The following is a 19,495-nucleotide window of genomic DNA, read 5'->3' on the forward strand; positions in this document are numbered from 1 at the left end:
GTACCATGTGCCTGCCTGGTGCCCACAGAGACCAGGAGACAGAGTAAAATGATCCCCCAGAATTACAGATGGCTGTGATCTACCTTGTGGGTGCTGAGAACTGAACCCAGGTCCCCCAAAAGAGCAGTGAGTGCTTTTAACTACTGAGCTATCTCTCCAGCCCCTGACAAGGTTTTATTTATTTATTTTGGTGATGATTTTATGGATCCTCCTAAAGACCACTTCTGTCTCTTCAAATTGACCACAAACTTTCAACTGAAAACCTTATGATCTACCCATTTTGAGTCCACCGCCCACTCGATGCCTGGAGTTTATAGGCATCCCTTTGGCTTTCTCTGTCCTCCAGGGCTTCTGTGATTGCCCATTATGGATCACAGATAGCAAGATGATAGGCTGACCCTAGCATCCTCACTGTGGTGGTTTGAATAAGAATGGCCCCCCTAGGCTCATAAATGCTTAATCCTCAGAGAATGGCATTACTTGAGAAGGATTAGATGTGGCCCTGTTGGAGGAAGTATGTTACCTGAGGTGGGATCTGAGGTTTCAAAAGCTCAAGCAAGACCCAGTGTCTTTTGCTTCATGATGCTTGGGGGTCCAGTTGTAGAACTCTCCGTTACTTTCCCAGCATCCTGTCTGCCTGAATGCTGGCATGCTTCTCACCATGATGATAATGGACTAACCCTCTGAAACTGTAAGCCAGACCCAATTAATTGTTTTCTTTTATAAGACTTGTCTTGGTCATGGTGTCTCTTTACAGCAACAGAACACTGACTAAGACACTTGTGGTACCCAAGATTCAACACATCCCAGCTCCTTCTCCTATCTTGGAATTGCTATCTTCACCTACGAAATGCACATTTGCTCTGCTCAATGGGAAGCCCGTTCTCCCTCAGCCAGAATTCTGAAATAGCAGGAAGACTGAGCTGCTCTGTTTCCCTTCAGTCACTCCCTCAGCAGTAGTTTGCCAACCCCCAACAACAAAGCTCAAAAGTTTTGGCTGAAGTTAACCTCAGAGATAAAGTATCACCCCCACCAGGGTTCATGGCTGCAGAATCATAGCCAATCCAGGGAGCTTTAAGATTCCAGTTTCTCCGCAGGCTTCATAGCAATGGCCTAATTGCATTTCAAGAAGGATAAAATGCCCACATTTCTGAGCCTCCACCCCCAGCCCCCTAGGCCTTTGCTTCTCACCAGCGATGTTTGGGATTGCTAGTTACCAAATCTGATCTATCTTCTCCGAGCTGTTTGCTTCCAGCCCACGGGACGACAGCCAGGGCAATGGGGAAATGAAACAATCGCAAAGCTTTCAAGTTTCCGAAAGATGAGCGCAGTTTCTTCTGTGTTGTTCCCCTCACCTGCTCCTTGTCCTCTCTGCCAACACTCCCTCTGCCCCAGATTCGTTGGCAGTCCAGGCAGGAGCCGGCTGCCTCCCAGGCATCCTTCATTAAAATGCACTGCCCTTGCTAATTACAAGCCAAGATTCTCCCACAGTGGGCCCGGTCTGGGCATTGCCATTATCTTCATAAATAGACTCTTTACTTTGCAAATGGTGCTGTCATAGCCAGGCATTCTCAACCTGGCAAAGGCTCTGTGCATTCTTGAGTGGTGGAGGGAATGTGTCAGCAAGAGAAGGCAGAGGCATTCATGCCAAAGCCGGCTCTGTCCTGAGTTCACCCTGCTCAGTCTGGGCAGCAGGCAGCCAACACAATGGTTGAATCCGAGAGTACGACTATGGTGTGCAAGTAGCATATGGCCCGGATCTTCTGGGAGATTTTGTTTCCTGTCATTTTAATCTTTACAGCAAACGCAACTTATTCGATGTAAAAAAAAAGTGTAAATATTTTTAAATGCTCTATTTTTTTTAAAGAATGTCCCTGCCCCTCCCCATCACAAATTGGATGGGTATGTAGGGGGACAGATGAGTTCTTGGTTTTCCAAATATGCCGTATGCAAACTCATCTATGAAAATTTGTTTATGTATTTAACTGTCTTTGCCTACAGAACTCTTTCTGTGTACAGTTTCTGTTTAATGCTCAGCTGCCTTTTCCAGTACTAGCTCTGCCTGTACCCTGTATTTTCTGGTTCCCTCACATATGGTTGCCTCCCCCCCCCCCCTTTTTTTTTTTTTTTTTGCAATGTCAGAGTGGTTCTATGTCATCTGTTAAATACCACTGTAGCTCCCACTGTGCAGTGCTGGCTTTGTCCCCACACCACACCTGTCGTATCTGTAGTCTCTAATCCTTACAACGAACCTGCAGCCTATGTGTTCCCATTGTGTAATGAGAACAGTGCAGCTCAGGGACACTTCCCCACCCGCCCCACAACGTACACACCTTATCCAGGAGCAAAGTAAGCCTTGAAACCTTCAGTTCCAGTTCACAGTGAACCTCTGCCTCTATACTAGATTACAGACTCCTGGGGAAGAGTCTGCTCCTAAGTACTCAGGAGAAATGAGTCAAAGAAACAGCCCTGCACCACGCTCTGATTAGTTACCTAAGATACATTGTCAAGAGGAGCTGCATGAAGGAAAGCTCAAAGTGTCACCGCAGAGCATATGCCTTTTGGCAAATTCAGTTTGCAAAATTTACAATTAAGAAGGGTCACAGGCAAGGTTACAAGTCAAGTCACCGGCCTTCCTACTAACATTGGTGCAATCGGTGCAGTAATAAAGCACTTCTCGAATTCTGAGGTGCAAAGGAACCGTGGCAAGATCTTGTTAAAATGCAGGTGCTGATGCAGGTCCGGGTGAGGGAGGCATAGCTGAGGCTGCTCCTGGAGCAGCCTGACAAGAAGAGACTGCTGGAAGTCACATAAGAGCCAGGGGGCTACACAGAAGCAGAAGGGAGGCCATGATGATTTGAAGCTAGAGAGAACCATGTGTGAGAGAAAAGTGGGAGATTTCACTTAAGTCTCTCACATGCAGGTCTCTGTGACTTCACTTATGTCGTGTCCTTTGCCTAGAAGCCCTTTCCATGTTCTTTGACCCCATAAATATTCATTCATCCTTGAAAACAGTTCAGAGGTGGTTGCCGGTAATTTGCCACTTCTCTAGGCTAGGCTAAGTCTCCTTTCCCATCTCTGAATAAGGAATGGTTGGTGCATACCTTAGGTACTGCTGCTCCCACCCCAACCATGACTGTGCATTCTTTGAGGTCAGAGAGTAAGAATTAATGAGATGATACAGATGGATAATTTTTAATATGCTGAGCTTACCAAAGGGACTGAGAAAGGTCATGCAGAAGACGTCAACTCTTCCTCTACCCACTGCTTGGACTCAATTAACTTAAATAAAATGATGCATAGGAGAAAAGCATACAAACTTTATAGCACAAGTTGAACATAGCACAAAAGTCTCCATAAAGAAATGAAGGCCCAAGACCCAGAGTAGAAGTTTTACAGAATAAATGAGTCAGGAAGAAGGAAACATCAAAACACAGAAGTAGATACACAGTCACAGAAGGATCTGAATCAGCCATGGGATTAGAGATGGGAGTGAAGACCACAGTAATGCCATCTAAGATATAGTCATGAAACACAGGAATTTAAAACAACATGCATTTGTTGAAGGCACGGGACAGGGACTAGGTGGACATCTAGACTCTCTAATGCATCTGTACTCATTTAACAGGTCAGTTACGATGACTCTCTCAAACATCTAGGGCATCAGGCAAGGCCCATGTAGTCCTTCACTCTCACAGGTCAGCCCAGGTCCAAAGCAGGATTCCAGGACAGAAAATGAAGCAAGCAAAGCATTTTGATGATAGCTAGACACATCTAGATACAGTCCACCATCACCATTGTTCTTCTGATCGGCCAGATCAAGTCCGCAGTTCTTACCAGAGTCAAGAGGTGGGAAGCAGATCTATGTCTTGGGGAGAGATGAACTATAAGCCAAATAAGAAGGTCACAAAGCAGACTATGAGTATCAGGGGCAATGAAATCAATTGCATTATTTTACATTGCAAGGGACTCTGACAGGCACTAGGTCACCCTCACGTGGATCTGCCTTAAAGGCTTAGGGAGGTAACTGGACTGCAAAGTGTGACCACTCCTCACCCTTGGCTCACCAGTCACCTCAGACAGATGTTCTATCCCCAGGCAGGCTTCTCATCTGTTGGCTCCAGATGGGCAACTGATGTGTGTCTGTGTAATTCAGACTAGTTCTAAGAGTAGGGGGAGTGAGATATGGACAGAAAGAGAAGTCAGTTAGCAAAAAATCACTAAGCAAATAAAAATAAGTTCAAGTTTAGTTCCATTCAGACTACCAAGTTCTCCATAAATAAATCCTCGAGTTATCCACCAGAACAAGTCTTTTCTTTTTCCTTCCTCCCCTTAATTTTGTATTTCTAAGTCTTGTGTAGTCCAGGGCACATAAACTTCTGATCATCCACCCTCCAAGCTTTCAGTCCTAGGATTACAGATGTGAGCCCCTGTGTCCAGTTTGCATTTTCAATTTAATGGCTTGAATAGGTGATTCGTAAAGTCCAGCTTCAAAGACTATATGTAAATCTCCCCTCACTCCCAATGACTTGGTCCTTCTCAGAGGCAAATGATGCTATGTTAAACCACTGCCATCCAAAAAGCAAGATAAACAAATACATATGCTTTGTTCTTGATGGAATATTTCAATTTTATTTTTTCAATTAGCATTATTTCAATAAACATTTTTTTCTAAACTAAGGCATGAAAATGTTCTCGTTCTTTTTTAGGACTTCATGAGTTTCCATTGTGTGAATGTGTCAAAGCCCGTTTAATCACGCCCTTCTGACAGCCATTTGGTTCACGCCCACTCACCAGTGTTTTGCAATTCAATCCAAAGCAATGTACAGGAAGACACTGACGGAATCCAAGTTTGGGACTGACGAATGGGCTGATGACAGTGACTGCTCTATTGTCTTCTGATTGGAGCCTTTGTCTTAGCTGTAATCATGAAACAAACAAACAACAAAAAAGATGGCAATAAAATAGCTCGGATCAGGACAAAGGCACCGGCATCCAAAAGTGATGATCTGAGCTAAGTTCTCAGGTCCCACATGGTGGGAGAAGAGAATGGATTCCAGAGGGTTGACATCCACAAGAGCACTGTGGAACGCATGCATTCACACACACAAACACACATGCGCACATGAGTGCGCTCGTGCACACACACACACACACACAAATAATTAAAAAGTGCCACTAAAAACAACTACAGAAAACTTCATGAGATACTCGGCATGTGCCAGATATTCAGAAACTATATGCTTTAACCTGTAGAGGAAGCTATATATACGAGGGAGCAGGGTGATGGGAAGGAACAAAGGGCCATGATTCAATATACAAGCCAGTCTGGGACTGGAGCCCAGGCCTGGAGAGCGTGCTTAGCATGCACAAGGCCCCTGTCTATCACCCGGCACACGTCCTGGGTTTATAAGGCTGTGGAACATCATCCGGTGACAAGCCACTTCACCCAAGCAGCTCTTTGTGCACAGTGCAGCTCCCCACCAGGTGCCTCTGCTCTGCTCCCTGCATTCTTCTCTTCCAGAGGCTGAACTCGAGGTGCGCAGAACTAATTATTTGGAAACATCTTGTCATGGCCACGATCATTGGATTCATGTGGCTATCAGGCCAACTCAGGCTAGCCAAAAGGACAGTCGCCACTGAGAATGCAGGGAGGATGTTAATTTATTCACAGCCAGAGTGTACACTGATTGATTCTGAATGCTCGCTTGTGAACCTGTTGTCTCAGAATTACTAAGAAGCAGGTTAGGCCTCGTGTTTCAGACCCATGAAACCTGTCTCTCTGCAGTCTATAATAAGCTCCCATCAGGTCCTGTCAGGTCTGGGAACTCTACCAAGACAACAGTACAAGAAAACATGACTGCACTCAGAAACTAGGAAGCTCAGCCCTTCCAGAATCTATATATGGGGCACACCAAATGTTCTGTGCTCTGGGGGCCTGATGTTAAGTCATGGAAAGGACTGAGCTTTCTTTCTGGCTTCAAGAGGCTCAGATGTGAATTTTTTGGGGTGTCTAGTCAGTCATGCTGCTGATGAGGGTTCGCACATTGAAGAGACTTCGTAATGATGGTATACAAAGGAACATGTGGTAGGGTAGTACTGGTCAGGGGACCAGTTTGAATCTCTGATGGAGGAAGGTCATTGGTTAAATAAACTGCCTTGGCTCTGATAGGTAAGAACATAGGTGCGTGGAGTAAACGGAACAAAATGCTGGGAGGAAGAGGAAGTGAGGTCAGAAGTCATGCAGCTCCTCTCAGAGACACACACACACACACACACACACACACACACACACACACACACGATGAAGCTCCGACCCAGGATGGACATAGGCTAGAATCTTCCCAGTAAGCGCACGTAGCTGTGCTACACAGATGATTAGAAATGGGCTAAATTAATATGTGAGAATTAGCCTAGAAGAGGCTAGATAGAAATGGGCCAAGCAGTGTTTAAAAGAATACAGTTTGTGTGTTGTTATTTCAGGGCATAAGCTAGCCAGGAGGCCGGGGTGCTTGGGACACAGCCCCGCCGCTCATATTTACAACAAATCTCCTCTGGGTAAGTCCTTCCGGAAGAGCAGTATATGATGCAGGTAGGAAGTTTGGTTGTTGAATTGGCAAGAAACTTGGCCTGAGAGGGATCCTAGGTCCAAGGCTGGCCATAGTACCCAGCTGGGCAGAGATGACTCCTAGGAGGTACCCTTGCAGTAGCCAACTGTTTTCTCTGGAAGGCATATTGGTTTAGGTCAGTGGGTATGGAGAAAGGGGCTGAGGGGGGGATTTGTCTGTATTTAAAGTCTGGAGTCACGGTGGGGAGCTCTGGTTTCTCATGGGGGCATGAGGTATTCTACCCCCAAATCCTGGTGATTGACCTGGGCCTGGGTCCCAACTGTAAGTGGATCTTTTGACCCTGGGGTTGGGCCATCAGGGACAGCCACTTTTCAGTTTAACCTGATCCTTGATACAGTTTCTGTCTCATCTGTAATTGCACTTCAGAGTCAATCTCTGAACCCCAACCAGGATTCTAGAGCAATGGGTTAAGACATTTTGTCATTCCAGGGTGAAACTGAGCAAACAAACCCCCTTTCAGATAGCAGGCAGCTTCTTAATCCCCTAACCATGTTTTGCACAGAGTTGGTGCTCAACAAACTGTAGTGAGTTCAGGAAAGTAAGTCAGCCAATCACCCTGGAAAGAAGCAGTGTCTAGAGATAGATGGCCTCCCTGATTGCATAGAGATACTTTGATGGTCTGTATTTTTGTCTTGAGCCCCATGTTGGGGTGACGTCTGTAAGGGTCCAGCCTCAACTGGGTTCACACGTTCCAGGGTAGGAGTGTGTTGATTAGAAAAATTAGGTAGGAGAAACAGAGATATGAAAGAAACACAGAGACATAAGACAGAACTGGGAGGGCAATCCAGTGAATACTGAATACACCTGTGTTTATTTTCCATATGCTTATATACCCCAATCCAAAAAGGGGGGAAGAAGGCAAAAGACTGTTTTAGCATGACACAAAGAACAAACAGAGCAATTACTTGCTCCAATACTTGAAGCATCAAGCCACTATATCCCGAGTTAAGCTTTCTGTTGTTCATGCAGGACATGCAGTGACTACATCTTAGACTAAGTATCCTGTAGGCAGCCACTTCCTGGGTCAAACCTGTCATATCATTGTAGGAGCAGGAATAGGCTTGAATTCTCTGACCTTTGGTCAGGGAGGAATGGACCCACTTCTGTGGGCCATCTTAATACTCAAAACACCAAGCATCCACACCTTAAGTCAAATCTCTTGTCAATAACTTTGCAAGAGCAAGAGTAGGCTTAAACTCTCTGACCTTCAGTCCAGGTGGGAGCAGATCCACTTCTGTGGGCCCCCACATGTTTTCTATAATCTGTATTAGTGTTCTGAATCTGCACTAGAATGTTTGTACAGAATGATGTGCAATAATCATTCATGCTCAGAAAATACACCACTTTAAAGAATGACAAAAAAAATTTCACAGGTGAGGTAGAAAGTGGGGTATCTTTCCTCACTTGTCATCAGTCATGACTGACACTCTGGTGTGGGACAATTGTATTCTGTCAATTATGTTTTAAATAAACGCTAACTGGCCCGTAGCCAGGCAGGAAGTATAGGCGGGGCAACTAGACAGGAAGTAGAGGAGGGACAATAAGAACAGGATTATTCTGAGAAGAAGGATGCCATTTCCACAGTTCTTCCTAGGCACTGAAGAAGCAGGATGTGACCTGCCCCACTGAAAAAAGTACTGAGCCATGTGGCTAACATATACTAGAATAATGGGCTAATATAAGTTATAAGAGCTAATAAGAAGCCTGAGCTAATGGGCCAATCAGTTTTATAACTTATGGAGACCTCTGTGTGATTTTCTTTGGGACTTGCCAGCTGTGGGAACTGGTGGGAAGACAGAAACCCCAACAAGTAGGCACTCGTGTTACAACACTCCTATAACCAAAAATACATTAATGAAATAAGTGTAGCATGTTAAAGTTTTATGTGACACATGAGATTTCAGAAGTGAAGATTCAGGCTCGGAGTGGAGCTCAGTTGATGGGGCCCTGGCCTAGAGTTTTAACTTTGACTGCCTACTTGACAACCTTGCCTAGAGGAGATTTACCTGTGGGCATATCTATAGGGGACTACCATTACTGTCAATGACTGTAAGAAGGCCCAGCCCACTGTGGGTAGAACTATTCCCTGGTCAGTTGGTCCTGGGCTATATAAGACAGCTAGCTAAGCACAGGTCTTCAAGCCAGCTGGCAAGTATGGTTGCTGCTGTACTTCCTCATCAGTGACTAAGTTCCAGAGGAGAGGCTCTGTGGGATAGCAAGCTGATGTGCTCTGGGTTCCTGCTTTTATTTCACTGGTGATGACCTGTCACCTGCAAGCTAAAATAAGCCATTTCCTTCCAGAAGTTGCTTTGGTCATGTTATTTTCCATGGCAACAGAATGAAACTACAAGACCCAGCATGCAAAAGGCCTTGGATTTGGTCTCCAACACTAGGTTCTCAGGTGTGGTGGTGCACCTCTGTAATCCCAGCACTGGGAAGAGAGGCAGGAGGAGCAAACATTCAAGGTCATTTACAGCTACTTAGTCGGAAGCCAGCCTGGGATAAATGAGACTCCATCTCAAAACAACTAAAGACCAGGGCAAACTGTCCACTTTAAAAATATGTATTTTTGTTAGTTTTTGACAATTTCATAATGCATACATTGTATATTGATATAATCCACTCTCCACTCCTGCTCCTAATTCCTCACACTCCCAACTTCTTCTCTATTACTAACAAATAGATCCCACTTTGTATTCCTCATGTACTCATGGACGTGTTGCCATCTGCTAGAGCATGATCTACATATACCAGGGACTATACAATAAAACAAACAAACAAAAAAATCTCAACTGTTATGCTTATATTTCATGATGAATAGATAGCCATGCCAAAATGTCATTGTTTGGGAAGGGTTAAGGCTAACTGATTGTGGGAAGGGGGTGCCCAGCAGGGCCTGTCTGTTCAGATCCCTCTTGGTTTTGTCTGTGGCATTCTGCAACGCTCTGGGTAAGAAAGGACTCTTTCAAGAACCAAGGTTTCATCAGCCACAAGAAAGGTAAGACAATTTCTTTATGATGGGTTCCTGCCAGAAGGTGAAGGGAAGGTTAGTATTGGATTTCTAGGTTTGGGACTGGCTTGAGGAGAGAAGGGGCTAGTTTCTATGGCCTGCCTAAGGCACAGGAATTTTATTCTCTGTGGCCTGCTAGAAGCAAGAGGTGCTCTAGGGACTATGGTTGTCTTGTGGGAGAAAAAGGAGCAGAAGGAAAATAAGGGAGAGTCTGATTTGAGGCTTTCCTAAACCTTCAGTTCAAAGAACTCAGCATGCCAAAGAACTACCCTTTAATGAGGCATTGCTCAGAGCCCCATGACCATGTCCTCATAAAGCAAAGACCTTTAGAGGATTGCTTAGTAAGACTTGCTCTCATACAAATCCTCTTTAAGTATCCACCCGTGGTAACCCCAGGCTCCAAGGACCAGCTCGACCCTACAGCTTCTAGGACTGGGTGCTCAAGAAGGGCCCAGAGACCAGGAACAAGCTATTGGATGAACAGAAACTTGGAATGAACAGGACTTTGGGATGGAGGAGGGGGCGCGCAGACAAAGGCAAGCAGAGGGTACTGACCCCATCCATAGGGAGAAAAGGAGAGTGACACACTGTGACTATCTCTGCCAGGAGTGCATGGAAGTCAGAGGTAGTGGGAGAGAAAGGTGGAGAAGGAGGGGAAGGGAAGACGGGGGAGGGAGATAGAGAGCGATGGAGAGGGAAGAAGAAGGAGAGAAAGGAAAGAGAGTTTAGGCATTGCTGTGTAGTAGAATGCCTTGCACTTGCTTGGTTTCTTATCTCTTAAGAAGATAAATAGGGTCACTCACTAGATTAGTAAATTCAGGGCTTGGTTCAAGCATAAAGCCTGGAATGTGGATCCCCAGAATCCATGTAAATGCTGACTGGGGATAACACCCAGCCTGTAATTCCATCATTCGGAGGTGGAAGGAAATAGGCGCTCCATACCACTTGTGAAGCAACGCTGTATTGATTGCAGGTGGCCTCGGTGAAGGAGAGTTTATAGGCGAGGGAGAGGCTCCGTCCATGTGGCTAAGGGGAGGTCCTCATCCATGCTGAGTATAGGCTTTCCAGGTATTGTCAATTGGGAGGGAAGAGTGCCCACACCCCTGTGAGGCTCCCTACATCTATTCTCTGTAAGAAAACCCAATAAACTCACTGATTCCTCTGAGTAAACTCAAGCAGAACTGTGCCTGGGTTGGTCGTTGGAACCTCATGAGAAGGGATAGACATTGCCTGGGAATTTCTTCGGCCTGGGAAGCAATTTTAGCAATGGGTCTCTCAAACACATCACAGGACTTAACTGCAGTTTCCAGAAACTCTCTAATGATCCTGCTTTCTTGGAGCTCTTTGAAAATGCATAGCAAGTTTCCAAGACCAGGGTGTTCTTCATCAAGGACTCCAGAGGAGATAACGTTTAATTTGCTCGTCTCTAGACCTTGTTAGGCAGCTTCGCGGGCGAATTCCAGAGAGTGATGTATGGGTATTTTTGTGAAGTCAGCAAGCCGTTGTTGCGCAGGATCTCTGCAGATATTGTCAGCGGGAACATAATCTGGGTCAATGAATCATAAATTCTATTTTGGTAGTTTGCCGAAGACAACGTGGAGGACATAGCTGTCCCGATGGGGAACACTGGGAGAAGACGCTCCTAATGGAGCAGCAATGCAGAGGAAGCAGAGAAAGGAGAAAGAGAGAGACATCCTGCCCAACAGATTGCAGGCTTCCCTTTGGCCCTTTGTTCAGTCACCAAGCAGGTTGGGTCTTTCTTTTTCCCCTCTGGGTCCTGGAACACACAGATGGCATAATCACACACAAACGGGAATGCGACTCTGGCATGAGTTCCCCGGGGGCTCTTCAAATGTTCAAATGTCTGCAAACTTCCCAGTTCATCAACCTATAAAGAATCCGACTTTGTCCCCAAGAACAACTCCATGCGCATTAAATGGCAGCGGTTCACTTGGTCCTAATTTGTGTAGGTTACAGAAACAGCCGGGTCACACGCCAACTTATCACTCTGCTAGCTTAATAACCTTCAGGTGCTTCTATTGGAGGTAAGGTGGGGGGGGCAGGAAACAAGGAAGTGTTTATTAGACAGATCACTTTATCTGGCTTTACAAATGGAAATATTGAAGATAGTGATAACAGTTCCATCATTATTACTCAGACTGGCTCTGAGATCTTCAACTCAAATGCCCTTCCCTATAGCTTATCAAGATCATAGTGGAGGAGAAATTACCTGGGGTTTTCCTCACACCCAAGGTCAGGCGACTGTGTGTTTACCCCTTACTGTAGTCTTTCCGCTGGTCCTCAGGGCTTTGCACCAGTGAGAACGGCCCTCCTTTGTTTCTGATAAGGACAGCAAGAAAAAAATGAAGTCGAGTCCCGGTAGGAGGGATTTGGAGGAGATGTGGGAAAGAATGATTCGGCTCCAAGTGTGAGACCAAGGATTGAGTTACAAGGGACAGCGGCAAAAAAGATAGGAGGATCAATCACCGGAATCAACCCTGAAATGGACCATTTCTGTACTCATCCTTCTGGCTAATCCAGGGTTCTGCTGGTCCCCTCATGAGGTCTGTCAGCCATGACTGCTGAAGCAGATGGTGTTTGCCTCCACTGGAGAGTGTCTGCTCTCAAGGGGCTCCAGTCCTCAGGGATTATCTGGCTAGATTTGGGAAATGAAAGATAAATGACCTTCTTTCAAAATGAGCAATTATCATTCCTCATTGAGGGGAAACAGGCTTTTTTTTGTCCTCAAGGGAGAAAGAAAACCTCCCTTGTAAAGCTTAGAAGACATTCTTCACACCAGACCTACAAGGGTGTCCTAAAGCTGGATCCTTGGATCTGATTACCCGCTAGAACTACCAGTGACAGTTCAATTAATTAGTTTGAGTGGCTCTGACAATTTTCATACAGATTCCTAAGTGATTTATATAAAATAAATTTATGAGACATGCTGCAGATTAGGTCACAAGTATACCTTAAAATTAAAGGCTTGGTCCCCATTGTAGGGTAAAAGGACAAGTCAAAGAAAGATACCCTAACCCTGAAACCAGACCCAAAGAAACACACCCTGACCCTAGAAAAAAAGCCAATTCACTGACCCTGAAACCAGAGGCAAAGGGTTAAAAAAAAAGGCCAGTGGGGAAAAAAAACACAGTTTGCCCCTGACCAACTCAGTATGAAAACCAACCAATCCCTGAACCCCAAATCCAGCCAATTTCCAAGCTTGCCCAAGATCGAGGATTGAAATCCAACCAATTCCCACCCTGAAAATCTTCACCCTGGAAAAACTCTACCCCTATGAAGCCCTGTATAAGCCCTGTACCTATTCAGTTGGGAGCTGCCTTTTCCATGCTGCCTTTTCCTTTGTCCTCACTGGCAGAGGCACTCACTCTCCTGGATTTTTCCCTCCCAATAAATCTCTTGAACGAGGTTAGGGTGACGACCTTCCTTCGCGGGAGCAGAACAAGACAGAGAAGGGGAGCAGATCTGAACAGAACTGTAACACTTTTGCTGGGGAAACCTTCCTCTAGTGGAATGGAGCTGTTACATTGGGGAAACCTTTCCCTGGAGCAGGGCTGTAAAGCTGCTAAGCTTCTGGTGACTTTGTGTTATTCTTTGGCTCCCAACTGCCAGGATTCCTTTCCATCTGAACTGTGATTCTTACATCCAGTGTAGTAGTGATTGAGAGATAGTGTTCTCTTTAGGGACTATGGCCTAGGGGGATGTCCCTGGGTTACTGAGACCTGGGCTTCTCCTCACTCCTTTGTTCCCTGGCTCATGATGAGGTAAGATATTTTTGTTCTGCCATTTCCTCTGCCCCCAGATACTCCATCCATCCATCAGGTGCTTCTTTGGTACAGGCGCATAGATGATGAAGCCACCCCACCAAGGCCTGAGAACTCCAAAAACATGAGCCAAAACCTTTTCTCTCGAAGTTGATCGTCTCAGATACCGGTTACAGTAACAGGAGGCTGACTCGCATGGGAGTGCACAAGTTGGGCTGAGCTCCTGTACTAGGTCCAACAGACCGAATCAAACAATAGCTACACCAGGGCACATATTCCATTACTGGGATGAAAGCAAGTTGCTTAGTGACCTTCTGATTTATCAAGAAGGAGTGGGATGATATTCGAATACTCAAATAAGCAAGTACTAGTAGACTAAAAAGGCATAAGGTGGTCTGTCTCTGCTTTCTCCTTACAAGGAAAGAGCCTGTTGCTAACCAATCAGCTTTCCCCATACTACTTCCCAGTTCTTTGCTTACTAACCACTGCTTGTCTATCATCCAAAGGGAGCACACAACCTATTTTGTGGCATGGAGGATTCCCCAAGTCAGGAGTCATAAATAAAAGACAATTAGATCCATCACTGAATTTGTTGTCATTTTGTCTCTTGACATTCAAAAGGGCACTCGGGGGTCAAAAGGCACATCCCAAGAAGTCTGCTTGAGATGGTGTGTCCTCTTCGAGATCATTCTGAGTTTAAACACAGACTGTTGGAAGGGAAGTGCCATGTGCCTATTCCTATGAGCAGCTCCTGTAGTGCTGTTGGGTTGCTGGATTGGAAGATGAGACCCCCAGAGGTCCTATGATGGAACAAAGGAGGCCTATTCCCTAGCCATCAGCCCAAAGAGAGACACTAGTTGCCGTACATCCTGAGCTCAGGAAAACAGAGCTGGGGCTCTCTGGGCTGTCTGCAAACCTTTCTACAGCAAGAGGGAGTTGTGACTCTGTTGCTCCAACCTGCTCATCCATCACAGCTGTCAGAGGGCAGATTGTGTAAGACTTTCCAAAACCCAGCGGAACAACTCTCTGTAGTACAAAAGAGATGTGGCAACTCATGGCTTCCTTAGTGGGTAAAAATGCAAAGGTAACAATGAAAGCCATGGGTTAAGATTAGGAATTTGGATTTGAGTCATGCTGTGATTGATCTGCCTTGATGGTGTACACCTTAAGACTCATGATTCTTCTTGGTGTCAGTGTCCTCATCTGTAAGACAAGGATAATAATAGGTACTCGATAAAACACTAACAGTGACATTAGGAAACTGAATTCATTAAGACGCATCCAACTTTCTTTGGTTGCTGTTCTAGCTGCTCTTTCTGTTGCTATGTTAACACTCTCTGACCAAAAGCAACTTGGAGAGGAAAGGGTTTAGTTGGTTTCTACATCCAGGGCAGGGTTCATTGTTAGAGGAAGTCAGGTGAGAACTGGGGACAGGAAGCAGGAAGCAGGAGCCACGGAGGAATGCTGCTTGCCAGCTCTCTCACAAAACCTAGCTTAGTTTTCTTATAGCCCAGTAGTAGCCCCTGCTCAGGAAATAGGCACCCCACAGTGGGCCGAGCCCTCTTGAATCAATAAAGAAAACAGAGACAGTCCCTCACATAAATCAACTTGATAGTCAGTTCGATTTCTTTCAGGTGGTTCTAGGATGGGCCAAGTTGGCGGTTAATGCTAACTAGAACAGATGGGGAGATGAGTCTGAGCTAGAGGCACGCAAGGGGCTCAGTTCCTCCTCACTAGAGCACGTACACCGCACATCAAGGGACTGTGGTGGGGGTGGGGTCTCTTTGGGGCACCTGCTGGTGCTCACAGGCTTCCTTCCAAGCCCCTTAAGTCTGTTGGTTGGTCTTCAGCCCAGCTCTTGGTAGGGAAATAGGGCTTCCTGGGTCTACTTAACCTTTAGCTCAAGGGAAGCCATCACTGGACCACAGTCCTCCTCATCACCCTTGGCAAGGAGTCAAAGAATCATTATCCCCCCCCCCCAAGAGTTCTCCTGATGATCTAGCTGCCAAGCAGGTTTGGGAACAATGGCAGGATCAGCCAAGACAATTAAAGGGGGTCATGAAAAGGCTTCTGCCTGAGCCTGCTCATTCACCCTGTGTCCCACTGCCAGGCATCATCAGGCTGGTAATTCCACAAGCAGACATTTATTTGGCTTCCCAAGCATCCTTATTTAAACTGTACTTAGATGTGAAGTCACAGAGTCTTAACACCTAAAATTAAATTCAATGAGTAAACAGAATTTTGTCCTACAGCAGCAGGGCAAGGGGTGACTTGGGGACAGGGATTGATGTGGCAGTGGACAGGGTGGGGTTCAAGAAGAGGAGGCTTTTAACTGTGGCAGGCAAAGGAGTTCACTGGGTGACAGGAGAAAGGCCTAGAATGAAAGATGTAAAAATTCCAAGGACTAAATGCCTTTCTCACTTGGTATAGTCTTTACACTGCCGTCCATAGATTCCCCTCCTGGATGACAGGCATTTTGCCAAATATTTCACCACCAATTTGATTTCCCTGGCAGAATAGAACACTCGCCCTTCATTCCTGTCTTATGGAGCAAGAATCTCCATTACCTTGTCCAATGAGGCAGATAGGTGGCACTGTATCCCCAAGTCCTACTGATCAGAGGTGAGCAGGGCATGACATTGTAAAGAAGGTTCAGTGTTTAAAGTGCTCAACATACAGGAGCAAGAACAGGAGTTTGGACCCCCTGCACCCATATAAATCTACTGGGTATATGGGCCTATCTCTAATCTCAGGCCCCAAAAGATGGAGACAGGATTTCCATAGCATGCTAGGTGGCTAGGCTGATTTGCGTTCACTTGGGAGTCTCCACCTCAGGGAATACAGTGGAGAATGATGAAGGAAGAACCCCAGTGCCAACCTTGGACCTCCACATGCACACAAATATGTACCCACAAACATGGGAACACACATATAATGCACATAGATACAGACACAAACACACACACCATACACACACACACACACACACACACACACACACACACACACACACAAAAGCAGGAAAAACCCAGGAGAAAGAAAATGAAGAAGAATAATCATCATCTTTGGAGAGAAGCTCTGGCTACCGGTGATGGACTTTCCTATCTTTAGCATCTCGTTTTCCCAGGCTCCTGCAATAGTCAGCAGGGTCCAGCCCTCCTATTTCTAGGGCTATGGTGGAGGCTGGAATTAGCCCCCAGGTAAGTTGCCCTCTGCTGAGTCTGGCTGCTAACTGCCTCCCACGATCCTAGCTCCCAGGCTGCAGACAGCATGGGCGTGTGAGGGCACACAGAACGTGTTCAGTGAAGACTTCCTGTGCTGAGCCGAGAGGACCCCGTGGGTCAGCGTTTGTGGCAGTCACTTTCCTAGCATTCTTGCCCTCAGCTTGAAGCCCAAACTGCCTGATGCTGCGGCCGTGCTGCTGGAGCCAGGGAAGGCAGCAATGACCAAGACCTCTGAATTTTTTTTTTTATATTTATTACTCAAAGGCTTCATATTATAAAACACTTTGGACATGGTGGGGAATCTTGACACTAAAACCTTCCTTATTTCCTTTCTCATCAGAAAGAACTTTGTAGGTTGTTGGTTTCCATGGTTCTAGTTCACAGAAATATGAGTTAATGTCTGATTTTTTTTTCTCCAAAAAGGGCCTGGTGTTTCCAGAGATGCCTAAGTAAAGGAAACCACATGATTAATACCTAACTTTAAACGATCTGTTTCCTGTGAGGTTCTTGGATCTAGCCTGTGTCTAAGAAGATCTGGACAAAGGCTGTGTTAGGTCCATCAGTCTGCCCTACGCTATCCCTTCAATGAAGAGTCAGAGGAAATTCCAGCTGCTCTTGCCAGGTTCCCTACAGGGGACTCCCCAGGCAGTGGTGATGTGTGGGCTTGTGTAGCACTCAGGACACTCTCAGCACACTGCACAGCCCCACAGTCCTCCATCCCCTCTGGAGGGCTGGTCCTCGGCAGGCAGGTGAGATAGTCCTCCATCCCCTCTGGAGGGCTGGTCCTCGGCAGGCAGGTGAGGTAGTCCTCCATCCCCTCTGGAGAGCTGGTCCTCGGCAGGCAGGTGAGGTAGTCCACCATCCCCTCTGGAGGGCTGGTACCTGGCAGGTGGAGCCTTAAGCAGCTCAGCTTCTCAGCCTGGCTCCCTCCCAGTCGTCCTCTCAGGATCCCACACTCCAATCAGACATGTGCTTTCCCTCCTACACACTCACAGTTGAACCCAACCCCTGCCTCTCTCTTCCCTGTTCAGCCTGCTGCTGCCAGGACACCAGCACATCAAAATCTTTTCTGATGAAGTTGTGTTATCCTTGCTTTAGAAACAGAGAAGTGTTTTTTTAATATTTATTTTATTTTATGTGTATGGATGTTTTGTTAGCATACACACACACACACACACACACACACACACATATATGCACCAGCTCCCATGGTATAATGGTTAACACTCTGAACTCTGAATCCAGTGATCCCAGTTTGTATCTCAGTGGAACCTGCTCCTTGAGGAAGAGACCTGGTCAGTCATCCTCATCAACTCAGACAATAAAACCCAATATAAACAGGCTGCTCATGAATACTTCAGCATTGCCAGGGGCATGTTTCATACATATACATACACATCTATGTATATATTAGATAGATAGATAGATAGATAGATAGATAGATAGATAGATAGATAGATAAATAGACTATATGCATACTTGGCAGCCAGGTCCTCTGTAAGAAGAGCAAGTGGCCATATGTAGGCAACTTTTCTATCCTGACTGCCTGTTCCCAAATAACCAGCAGCCGCTTCCCAAATAACTGACCCAGAGACTCAATATAAAGTATAAATGCTTGGTCAATAGCTCAGGCTAATTACTATCTAGCTCTTATATTTAAACTAATCTACATTTCTTATATGTGAATTGTCATGTAGCTCAAGGCTTGCTACCTCAATTTCTACACATCCTGCTTTGGTGGCAGCTGGCAGGTGTCTCTTTTAACTCCACCCTTCTTCCACCCAACATTCTCAGTTTGGCTATCTGGCCTATACCTTTTTCCTGGCTACCCATCAATTAGTGTTTTATTAAACCAATTTGAGTGGTTGGTGTAGGGGATCCTTCTGTTTATGTGTTGCTTTCGTTGGTTAAATAAAGAAACTGCCTTGGCCTTTTGATAGGGTGGATCTCAGGTAGGTAGGGAAGACAGAACAGAATCTGGGAAGAAGGGCAGAGTGGCAGACGCCATGGTTCTCCTGCCCAAGACTGACACTGGTTAGGATCTTTCCCGGTAAGCCATGACCTCGTGCTGTTACACAGATTGGTAGAAATGGGTTAGATCAGGATGTGAGAATTGGCCAAGAAGGGGCTAGATATAATGGGCCAGGCAGTGATTTAATTAATACAATTTCTGTGTGGTTATTTTGGGGGTTAAGCTAGTCGGGTAGCGGGATGCAGCCAGCTCTTTTATACAAGTGATGTTGGAGGAGGAGGCCTAAATGACCCTAAAATAATCACACAGAAACTGTATTAATTAAATCACAGCTTGGCCCATTAGCTCTAGCTTCTTATTGGCTAACTCTTACATATTAATTTAACCCATTTCTATTAATCTCTGTATCATAATGTGGCTGTGGTTTACTGGCTAAAGTTCCATCTGGCTCCAGCAGCTCCATGGTTTCTCTCTGACTCTGCCTTCCTTCCCCCACACTATAGGCTAAGCCAGTTTCTTTATTCATTAACCAATAAAATCAGCACATAGACAGAAGGAGCTCCCACATCAGAGTGACAAACATTCACACAGTGTACAGAAGGGTTATTCCACAACTGTCATGATCATGAGCCATCTCCCCATGGAAACTTCTCGTTCTTAACTCTTACCATATTCTGGGTTTTGTTTTGTTTTGATGACTATCAGGTTATTCTTCTGGGCAATCATTGTGGTACAGCAGGGAAAAAAAGATTTGAGATTAGAAATATCCTGTCTTGACCTGTATAACATAAATGAAGTTGGGCAGGTTATTCTACTCCTCTGTGGCTCAGTTCTACAATCTCTAAGAAAGCCGAATCCTACAACATAGTAATGAGTAA

The sequence above is a fragment of the Alexandromys fortis genome, unplaced genomic scaffold (assembly GCF_014885135.2).
Source record: "Alexandromys fortis isolate MF-2015 unplaced genomic scaffold, M_Fortis_MF-2015_v1.1 scaffold_190, whole genome shotgun sequence".
Taxonomy (NCBI): Eukaryota; Metazoa; Chordata; class Mammalia; order Rodentia; family Cricetidae; genus Alexandromys; species Alexandromys fortis.